At 41.8% G+C, this 11,286-nt stretch overlaps 1 pseudogene; it reads left to right on the plus strand.

Annotated features, from left to right (window-relative positions):
- LOC101651458 overlaps positions 1-11,286 on the plus strand; it is a 44,554-nt pseudogene that overhangs the window by 32,114 nt on the left and 1,154 nt on the right.

An 11,286-nucleotide genomic window follows, 5' to 3' on the forward strand; every position in this document is an offset into this window, starting at 1 on the left:
GTCTCAGAAACTCAGAGTAACTGTGAGTCAGAATCCACACAATGACAGTAGGGCTCTTGTTGTTGTTCTTGTTATAAAGTTAAAAAACAAGGAAATTGTCATAATTGAAATTGGTTGTAATTATTTATATGAAAATGCTCAAGCAGTAGGTAGAACATTAAGTGTAAGATCCTGCTTGCAAGACATTTTAAAAGAAAATGATTCAGAAACCCTAGGTAGAAAGAAATAGAGATTCCTAAGGTTTTCTTCCTCCTCGTAAACATGTCATTTTCCTCACTGGTGTCCTTGGTGATGAGTCAGTTAGGGAACCGCAGGGTGGACAGTGCCAACTTTCATACTCGACAGCCCGCTGTTCCCGCCCCGCCTCAGCTTTAAGAGACGTCTTGGGTCTCTTCAAATAAAACCCTGTGGGAAAGGCAAGCATGCAAGACAGATCACAGAGCAGCTGCTCGGAGTGGAAGGGAGGCTGGGCATCCAGAGGCCTTCTTCTTTTCTTTCCTTTTTTGAATACGAATTGACCACAAAGTTACCTCTCTGGGATTACTGGAGTTCTAATGATTCTAGTCTGAATACATCGTGTTAAAAAACTGACTACAGAGGCTTGCCTAATAGCATCTTATCCTGAGGATGGAGTAGTAGATGGGGTAGTAGGAGCCATTTAGTGTTTGAGCACAACCAGTGTACATCCTCTTTCCAACCTGTGGGAGTCCTGGGGCAATAGCACAAGCTAGCACTCCAGTATTGAATGTAGACATGGAATGGGACAGATCTCACGGGGAGTTGTTGAACTAGGGAGAATGGAGATGCCATCTTGGGTAAGGATGCAGGGTCCAAAAAAATTGTCCAGAATATAAAATCCAAAAGGGGTGGACAATGAAGCCTAGGTAAGGTCTGATGTCATGAATCTGCTGCAGAATTCAGGTAAGATTGGAGAAGGAATCTGTGAGTGGGGACAGGAAGAAATGGATACTGGGATACAAGGAAAAACTTTTATGGTAGTGATTTTCAACCTTCCTAATGCTGTGACCCTTTCATACATGTTGTGGTGACCCCTCAACCATAAAATTATTCTCTTTGCTACTTCATAACTATAATTTTGCTACTGTTATGAGTCGGGCAACCCCTGTGAAAGGGTCAATCGACTCCCAAAGGGGTCGCGATCCACAGGTTGAGAACCACTGCTTTATGGGGTCTTATGGGCAGGGAGGAAGGTAGATCTATAGAGATCCCTAGTTGTGGAAGGATGTGGGTCCAGCTCCCTTATCCTACAGTCACTGTCTGGGCATCTTGAGCTCTTGGGGAGCTGGGCCCTTGGATGCCTATATCATCGACCCATCCCGCTTCTTCCATCTATTACCTATTTAGTCGCCAAGAGTGCCATGAAAAACACTGGAAACCTAGGGCCAGAGCATTCTGGGGCAGGGCCCATTGTGAATCCAGAGCAGCGTGAACAGCAAGACAGAACCAGCTGATGGGCAAACCAAACGTGGGCCAACAGCAACTACGGAGCAGCCGTGGGAGTCTCTGAGCCAGAGGCCTTGTGGGGAAAGGATTAACTTCAAAAGAGCAGTCCCTTAGTCTCTAGTGTTTCAGTCAGATTTAGAGTCTGAATTCCCCGGTGGGACTTGAGAAATCCCGTCGAGCAAAACAGACGTCTGCTCCAGGAAGCCTCAGGCTTTCTGGGACCCTCTGGAGGTTGCCATGGCTACTGACTTATAAGAAGGAGGTATAGATGGAGGTCTCAGGAAGGGTGTCAGTCTCACAGTCACTTGTGCCTACTCCCTTCCTGATTGCCCAAGGCCATAAGACAACTCCCGGTGGGCATTTCATCAAAGACAGAATTTCAATCTACTTACATACAATGACAAGAACAAATGCATATCACAGTGGTATGCCTGCAATTTGAGAGCTTTATTTATTTAAAAAAGCTTCATTGTCATCTTCTTAATAATAAACCAAATGCGCATGGGTGCCCAAGACAGAACAAGTCACTACCCTCATGTGGATTGATTTCTAAAGGAGATGATCTGGGAATAAAGAAGAAAACAAATGTAAGAACGAAATGATTTCAGGTACTGAATATATAATGACATGTAAGTGTAGGGGATGGTTTTTAATGATGGTCAGGGGAGATTTCCCTGAGGAGATGTAAAATGAAATCCTTGACAATTTCAACCTTTTATCAATTTATCATGATGTTGCTTATTGGTGCCGTCGTGAGGACTTACATTTCCTTATGTCGAGGTCCTGGAGCCTGGTGGTGGAGTGCTTCTGAGTTGGGCTGCTCACCGAAAGGTCAGCAGTGTGAGACCCCCAGCCCCTCTGCAGGAGAAAGACGAGGCTTTCTATTGCAGAAAGAGTTACTGTCTCAGAGACCCCTTGTCCAATACAGTCATGAGTCATAATGAACTCAATGGCAGTGAGTTTGAATTTCTTGAGTTTTATGTCGAGGTAAGGCTATAGCCTTTGATTTTCGTCAGCAAGTGCTTTAAGTCTTCTTTGCTTTCAGCAAGCAAAGTTGTGTCATTTGAATATTGTCAATTGTCAGTGAGTCTTCCTTTGATTCTGATGCCCTGTTCTTCGTTATATACTACAGCTTCTTGAATTATTTTGCTCAGCATACAGATTGAGTACATATGGTAGAAGGATACAACTCTGCATACCTTTCCTGATTTTAAACCTTGAAATAGCCTCTTGTTCTATTTGAAGTTCTGTGTCTTGGTCTCTATATAGGTTCTGTAGGTACACAATTAAGTTTTCTGGAATTCCCAGTTAGACAAATGTTATCCATAATTCGTTATTATCCACCCAGTGGCATGCCTTTACATAATTAATGAAGCACAGGTAAACATCTTTCTTATATTTCTGTTTTCAGCCAAGATCCATATAGCAACAACAATGAAAGCATTAAAGAACTGGAGGAAAATTGTGTGTTTCATGGGTGCTAGACTGCACCCTGGCTGGCTTGTCCCTTACTTGTCACCCTTCTGTGAGGGGATGTCCACCTGTCTACTGATGAGCTTTGGGTCTCCACTCCTACCCCTCTTGTTCACATCGATATGATGATTTGTTTTGGGTTTTCTGATACCTGATCATGTCGACACTTCGTGATCACAGACTGGTGTACTTCTTCCATGTGAGTTTTGTTGCTTCCCTGCTAGATGGCTGCTTGTTTAATTTCAAGCCTTTAAGACCCCAGATGCTGTATCTTTTGATAGCCAGGCACCATAAACTTTCTTCACCACATTCGTTTATGTGCCTGTTTTGTCTTCAGTGATCGTGTTGGAAAGGTGATTATCACATAATTCCTGGTCATTAGAGCAATGTGTTCTTGCATTGAGAGAGGACTTGAGCAAAGGCCCAATGTCTGTCTGCTACCCTGATACTTAACATGTAAATATATTCCTATCATTATATATTAATATATTTACATATACACGTGCCTGTATTTATACCTCTATAAATGTCTCTTGCCTCCTAGTTCTTTCTTCTATTTCCATTTTTCTCCCTCCTGTCCCACTATCATGTTCTACCTTCATTTGGCTTTCATTATTTCCTCTCCAGTTCATTGTATTTGATCAAACCCCACCAGTCGTTCTGCACCCTCCTCACCATCAAATTTAGATCTCTTAATGTTCCCTTGTCCCTGGGTTTGTTGGCTCCCCCCTTCCTTTCCCCTACCTTCCCCTCTCCCCTGTCCCCCCAGAACCGTTGGTCCCTCCACATTGTTTATCTTGTCTATCTTATATAGATAGACATGGGGGGAAAAAAGAGGAGGAAAAACAAAACAAAAGAACAAGGGCCTATAAATAGGTCTAGGTCTGTCTGCTGACCTTTATGCATGCCTTCTGATTGAGTCTGAAGAGGTGCCAAGCCCTGCTCTCTGAATCTGAAGTTTATTTTGGGGATTCATCGAGGACTTCCCTGCTTTGTTCTGCTTGCTGCTCTGTTGCACTCACTTCATGTTTCATCCCGGCAGGGCGTGGGCACTGGGGTGGTCAGACCAGACACAGTTCCCACACTGTGCCTCTAGTGTGGTTCCCTGCCGTGCTGCAGGTTAGTGAGGGGGCGTCTTGTCTCACAGTGGGGCTGGCCCTACAGTCTTCTCCGTGCCTGGGGTGCTCTGAGCAGCAGTGTCGTCCTGGGGCGTGGTGGGCCTGGCTGTGGTCCACTCTTCCTTTCTCTCTTTCCCTCTTAGTTTGCTTCTGTGTGGTCTGGGAATTTCCTTATTCTATTGGATCAGCTTTCTTTAGAGTGGACACAAAAAATGGGTTTCTTCCAATCAATAAGCCAGGTAGTGATCATCCAAATTTCTTGGCATAAACAAGAACTTCCAATGTTGTATCTGTGTTTGAAATATTTCAACATTTCCTGAAGTCTTGTTTCTCCATGATGTTTCAGTACAGGCTAAATTTCTTCTTTCAATACCCCCAGTTATTGATCATATGTCACCTTCTGAAATGGTTGAACCTTGAACAATTAGTTCTGGTGCAGTGACTTTGTGCATTACTTCCATCTTTTGATGCTTCCTTTGTTATTATGTAAATCAAATAACTAATTGATACATTCAATGATTAAAAATATCATCACTTGCTTAGGTGTTGAGTAGGCTTGACTTCAAGTTTGATCTTCTTCCCCTGTAGTCATCATCAATTCCATCAATAAGAAGTAGCAGGTGTCTGATTCTGTGAGGGCACTTGTTGGGCTCCACAGAAAATCCATCATACCCATGACAGATAGGGACCCTGTCCTTTAATTGTGTGGCCAGAAAGAAGAAATTAGACAGACACAAAAAGATTTGCATAGACCAAGTGAGTATGAAGGTGGTTTTCTATATCTTATAGGTTGTGGCTGAGGCTCATCTCCCATGAGAGAATTATATGCCCAGCTTTTTCGTGGTGGTCTCCACTGAAGCCCTAGCGCTCCGGGGCTCTTTCATTAGTGCATTTTTCATATTCTTTTTCCTGTTCCAGGGATGGTAGTCGCCTCATGTTCTGACCTCATCATTTCATCTTTGTTTCTAAGCTTTTTTATTAGATCATCAATTTCTTAAATTCAATTCCCTTTTCAAAATTTTGGTCACCCTGTAGGACAGTGTAGAATTGCCTGTCGGATTTTTAAGGATGTAAATCCTTATGAAAACATGCTGCCTCATTTTTCTCCAGCAGAGCTGCTGATGGGTTTGAACATGCCTACCTTTTAGTTCATGGCCAAGCTCTTAGCCACTGCACAATCAAGGCTCCTTTGTGCAAGCATTAGTACTATCCCTTTCCAAATTACTGCACTACCATTAACAAAGGCTCGATGCTCTCTAAGGAAGGACTTCTCATTCCTCACTATCTTGTGCTGACCTCTGGTCATAGCGAATAAACTTGCCTATTCTACGTATTTCATATAAGTGGAATTATAGTATTGTTTCTTTTTAGGATTGACTTATTTAAGTCAACACAATATTGTCTGGTTCCGACATCAGAGCTTCACTTCTCTTCATGGCTAAGTAATAGTCCATTGTTTACGTGAATCACGTTTTGTTTATATGCCTATCTGTTCATGGGCACTTTCGCTTATTTTCTCCTTTTAGTTATTATGAAAAGAGCTGCAATGAACATTATTGTGGAAGGTTTTGTTTGTGTTCCTGCTTTTGGTTCATTTGGGTATACACCTGGGACTGGAATCGCTCAGTCGTATTGTTGCAGGAACTGCTAAATAGATTCTGACCCATGGCGACCCCATGTGTATAGGGTCAAACTACACTCCCTCAGGTTGTCAAAGCTATGAGCTTTTGGGAGCCGATCACCAGGCCTTATGTCTGAGTTGCTTCTGAATGTGTTTGAACTGCCAAACTGTTGGCTAGTTGTGTAGTGCTTACTCATTTGCGCCACCGAAGGATGTCCATAAGTCTTATGTAGTTTTGTTTAGCCTTGTGAGGACCTACCAAGCTATTTTCCACAACTGTACCATTTTGTATTCTCATTAGCAATAGTTGAAAGCTCCTACCACTCCTTATTTGCTAAGACCTGCTATTTTTGACTCTATTTCATTGCCTCCATGCCTCGACCTTTAAACTCTCAGCCTTTCATGTGAGGTGTGAGGTGACACTTCATTGTATAAGTTATATCCCTGATGGCTGGTGACATTAAGCATCTTTTCCTGTGCTTGTTGATCATTTGAGTATCCTTTATGGGTGAAATGTCTACTTAAGTCCTTGGTCCATTTTTCAATTGGTTTTTGTTGTTGTTGTTTCTACATTACAGGAGTTCTTTACATATTATGGATATTAACCCTTGCCAGATAAATAGCTCCCAAATACATTCTTCAAATCTATAGGTTGTCTTTTCACTTTGTTGATGTAGTCATTTATGGAACTCAATTTCTTCTCTCTTTTTATTAAGATCTAGGGTGGTTTTTTACTTCTTAAGAGACCTTCATGAGGCAATATATATTTCTATCTCTTATTTCACCGCGACCTTTCTCTGTTCCTCTCTTGTCCTTTCCAGTTAAATTAATCCTTCCCCCCAGTCCACCCCCCATCCCGTTGTTCTATGACAAGACAAATCCAGGGTCTGCTCAGGCCACTTGCTTATGTTCTTTGCTTAGAAAACTTTGCCCACATCTTTAAAAGGTTAGATTCATAGTTTCAACATATCTGCCAGGATGCTCTTCTCTAGGAGCCTGGATAATTAGGAGTTTCCTTAACACTTTCCTTGCATATCTTGTTTCTAGAAAGTAAGCTCCCAAGTCCTTTCTTTGTGAGTTTCTTCTATAGTTATTCAGGGTTTCCATTTATTGCTAGGATCCGTCAAGAGCAATAGGCCTTTGGAGTTTGCACCCCTGAAGGAGCTATCAAATTTCGGGCAGGGATTATTCAATTTCGCTCAGTCTTCAGTAGAAAGAACACTCTCCCTCTACATTTTTTTTAAGGCTTATAATATTTTCTGGGTGTATGGTGGAATGTTTTTGTTTTGTTCTAGTGTCTTGGTGGAGAACAATGGGAACATTAAGCAAAGCTTGTTTTATTAGTAGGGAAAACTCTTAGAGGAGACCTGGAAGACTTCCCCGCCTCCCCAGCATCTTTTGCTCGAGGGTCCAATGTTAGATTTCCATCTGTTGCAAAGAAATTGCACTTTTAAAATGCAACTGCCCTTTGGAGAAGTCCCATCATTCCTTCTGCTGGTGTGAAATAGTTTAATTAGCATTCATTCCAGCCTCCGGAGAGGTCAGCATCTGAGGACACTCACAGTGTAGAGGGAGGGGTAAGAAAAGGGGAGACCGATTTGTCAGGCAGAGAAGCAGATTCCGAGAAGGCTGATCAGATCCCCTTGGTGTGAACAGCGGCCTCAAAGGCAGAGAGTGGTGGCAACAATCAAGGCTATTCTTTTGTGATATTACCTAGAATGATCTCTAGAGAATGACATTTTGACTAACTATCCCAAGTCTAAGGAGGGTGTGTTTTGTTTTTATTTTCCATTGCCCTAGTTAACTGAAACAGAAATTCTGCTTCAGAAATTCCTATCTTTAACCAAAAGAAGGACAACTTCCTGGAATGAATGAAGTTAGAGCACTCACCTGTTTACACATACTATGCCAATGCAGGTCTTACTAGTTTTTAACATAGCATTTTCCTCAGGTGGTTGAGTATTACTGAGTCATTGATAATAAATATTCTAATACCATTGTTGCATGTACAGGGGCTAGTGAGAAATGGTTAAGGGCCGATTTGGTAGTCTAGGTACACATCACTGACATTCTGTATACTGCCTGAGGGCTGGGGAAATCAAGAAGCTACGGCATCAGCAAGGCCCAGCCTACATGATGGTTTCAATATCCAGCCTGTTTACTTTGGGGAAAGAACAGCTGTTCACAAAGCAATTGACATTCAACAGGTGCACTGTGATGCCAACTAATTGATGTGAAGGTACACTGGAGATAATCATAAGAGAGTGCCACCCTGCCCATTGCCCTCTAGACCACCCAGAAGCTCTAGAGCAAATGCTATTTAACAAGTTATCTTTTAGATTCTTAGAAGTTAAAAGGGTCACTTGCTCTTTTCCACCCCCTGGGCCCAGGAAATTTAAGACTGCACCTGTGCAATAGCTGGGTGGAGAATAGAGAATAGGCACGTGGGATTTGCGATACTTATTTTCCCTCTTGAGTCAATGCATTGTCGATTTTTAAAAGGAAGCTTACTGGAGGGATCAAAGAAGGATGACAAATGGCGTTTTAGTTGAGTAGCTGATGACTTAGATTTTGGAATTTGCCACAACTGTTCACATCTCCAGTGCTAGAAATCTTTGTGCAATCAGATGCTGTTATTGGTCAAGGCCAAAAAAAGCCCAACAGCTTTTGGATTTAAATTTTTTTTTGTGTCAAGATTCTGTTCATCAGTAAGTCAGGACATATTTATTGACTCTATATGATTCCCTCAAGGCTATGCTAGGCACGCTATGGTCTGCCAGTCTTTTGTCTGTGACAAAATATAAGAATCAATACTAAATGTTATCGATTGGTTAACCAGGTATTCAAGGAGTGGGTTATATTTGTGGAAATCCAAAATATAGTCCGTTTAGACCTTAATTTTTGTGGGTTCAGGAAACTCAATTTAGTAAGGCCTTGTGTCTCCCTTGAGAACAGACCCGTATGTCCAGTCACTTAGTGAAATTCCACAAGCTGAACATGTCCGTGGCCAACTTCTGAACATTTCTTTCTTTCTTGCCTCTCACTAGACAGCTGCCTTCCCAGCCTCCCTTATAGGTAGAGGTAGACACATAGTTCAGTACTAACAGAGGAGAAACAAAAGCTCTGTGGAGGGATTCTGATAAGAGGCGGATGAGGCGATCCTACCTGGTCTACATGTTTACTGAACTCTGTGAACCTTGGGGCTGTCGTAGCCATCCGAGGAATACGAGCAAACAAACATGAGCAAGCCAGCATGAAAGCCAGCATGCCAAGAACGGCAAAGTGAAGAATGGATTGAGCCGGATTCTTTCATATTACTGAACCACCATACCGCCCTAGACTGACTTCATCCAGATTTAATCTTGTGGAAATTAAATGTCTGTCGCTTAACTTCTGTAGGTTAAGGTTGTGTCTTATCACCAGACCAATTTCTAACTGATGTGATGCTCAAAACTGAGCTCCGTATTTTGCTTCTCCATTCTCGCCCTGGTCCTTGTTATATTCCCTCAATGAATGGTATCTCTCCAGTTGTCCAAGACAGACTTCTGGAGCACTCTCTCTCAATTCATTTTTCTCCTTCAGGTGCCCGGCTATCAAAAGATGTAGCATCTGGGGTCTTAAAGGCTTGAAGATAAACAAGTGGCCATCCAGCTGAGAAGCATCAAAGCCCACATGGAAGAAGCACACAAGACTGTGTGATCATGAGGTGTCGATGAGATCAGGTATCCTTCACCTCTCTCAATGAATATATGGGGCCTAATTTTTGCTTCTCCTTGTAACTTCAATGTCTAATACACAGAAGGCACTCCAATGTGTTTGTTGACCTATATTAATTTAGATGAATTTATTTCTAATATCATGGATTAACACATGGAAAAGCAAAGAGAAGAAGATAATTTTGGGAACTATCTTATTTAGGTGAGTTTTTTAAAATGATTTTATTATTGTGTGTTTGAAAATTATGTATGGCTAAAGAGTTGTGTGAAAATGTCAAATTGACAAGGGATGGTCTGTGGTCGTTACATAATCTGTTGTCAATTTTGTGAGCTTTTTTTTCTTTAACATTTATTGATTTGTTTTGTTTTTGTCAAGAACAGATACCCAATCAACAATTCTACACGTACAAGTGTGTAACCATCCTGACCCTCCTTTTTTGAATAATTCCGCCTCATCAACAGCAATTCACAGAGTCTTACAGTTCCTATCTAACCTTCCAAGTTTCTGTTGTGAATTTGATCCCGTCGAGCTAGTTCTTAAAAGAGCAGAATGCTCACTCACTGCCATTTAATCAATTCTGACTCAGAGCGATTCATGTAGTCCAGAGTAGAAGTTCACCTGTGAGTCTCCCAAGCCTGAAAAACATGGAGACGCTCCATGGGCAGGATTTGAATCTGTGTGGTTAACTCTCATTGGATTTTGAGTCCTGTATCTTAATCACTCATTCACCACCAGCAAGTTTATTCCGACTCAATTCCCAATCATAGTGACCCTATGGGATAGAATACAACTTCCCTGGCAGGTTTCCAAGACTAAATCTTTACAGGAGTAGAAAGCCTAATTCCCGCCGCCCCCTCAGATCAGCTGGTAGTTTCAAATTGCTGACTTTGATGTTAGCAGCTCAACACATAACCCACTACACAACCAGAACTCCTTAAAAAAATTGGTTAAGATAAACTATTGTTTCACTTTAAGAAGGCTTCAGGGGATAATTTTGGTCTAAGATTAAATTATTATATCAGGTCAATAGTTTTAGGATTTCATCTACCCTCCATGACTCAAGCAAGTCTAGTGTCCATGAGAATTTGAAATTCTTTCAATCAAAATTCTTCTATGGTATCTTTGACCAAAGTGTTCAGTAATGGTGACAGGCATCACCCAGTTCTTCTGGTCTTATGGCGAAGGAAACAGTTGTTCATAGAGGCTATCGTGCCTTGGGTGACCACTTGCAGGATTTAAAGACCCCAGGCACTTTGCAGTCAGCTGGGAGCTAGAACAGAGCAGTAGAACATACATTAGGCCAATTAGCTGGGATGTCCCATGAAATCTCTAAGCTAAAGAGCCAAGTCCCATGAGAAGTTTGGTTGTACATAGGCAGCTTAAGCAGTCATTCTTTATGAGCGTGAGTGTGTGTGCACGTGCGATTATGCTAAATATATCTATGGCTCAACATTTGTCAACTCAACTTTTTACAGTTGATCCTGCCCTTAGTCAATGCAAAATTTCCCATCACTGTTAACCCTGCTCCAATCCCGCTCCCCACCACCCTACAGCTTTCTCATCCCTGGTAACCCTTAATTACTATTGATTTCTGGTTTTTTTTTTTAAGCAAAGTCATACAATATTTGTCCTTTTTGATTGTTTTTTGCTCAGCATAATATCTTCAAATTTCACCTGTAGTGTAGTATTTGGATCAAGATCTATCCTTTTTACTGACTGAGTAATATCCCATTGTGTTTGCATATCATGTTTGCTTGTCCATTTATTTGCAGGTGGACATTCAGGCTCTTTGCACCTTTTGGTGATTGCAAATGGTGCTGCAGAGAACATTGGTGTGCAAGTCTCTATTTGAGTCTCTGATTTCAAGTCTTTTGGGTAGATCATACCTGGGGC

The sequence above is a fragment of the Echinops telfairi genome, unplaced genomic scaffold (assembly GCF_000313985.2).
Source record: "Echinops telfairi isolate 266 unplaced genomic scaffold, ASM31398v2 ScPeMD7_7468;HRSCAF=8506_0, whole genome shotgun sequence".
Classification (NCBI taxonomy): domain Eukaryota; kingdom Metazoa; phylum Chordata; class Mammalia; order Afrosoricida; family Tenrecidae; genus Echinops; species Echinops telfairi.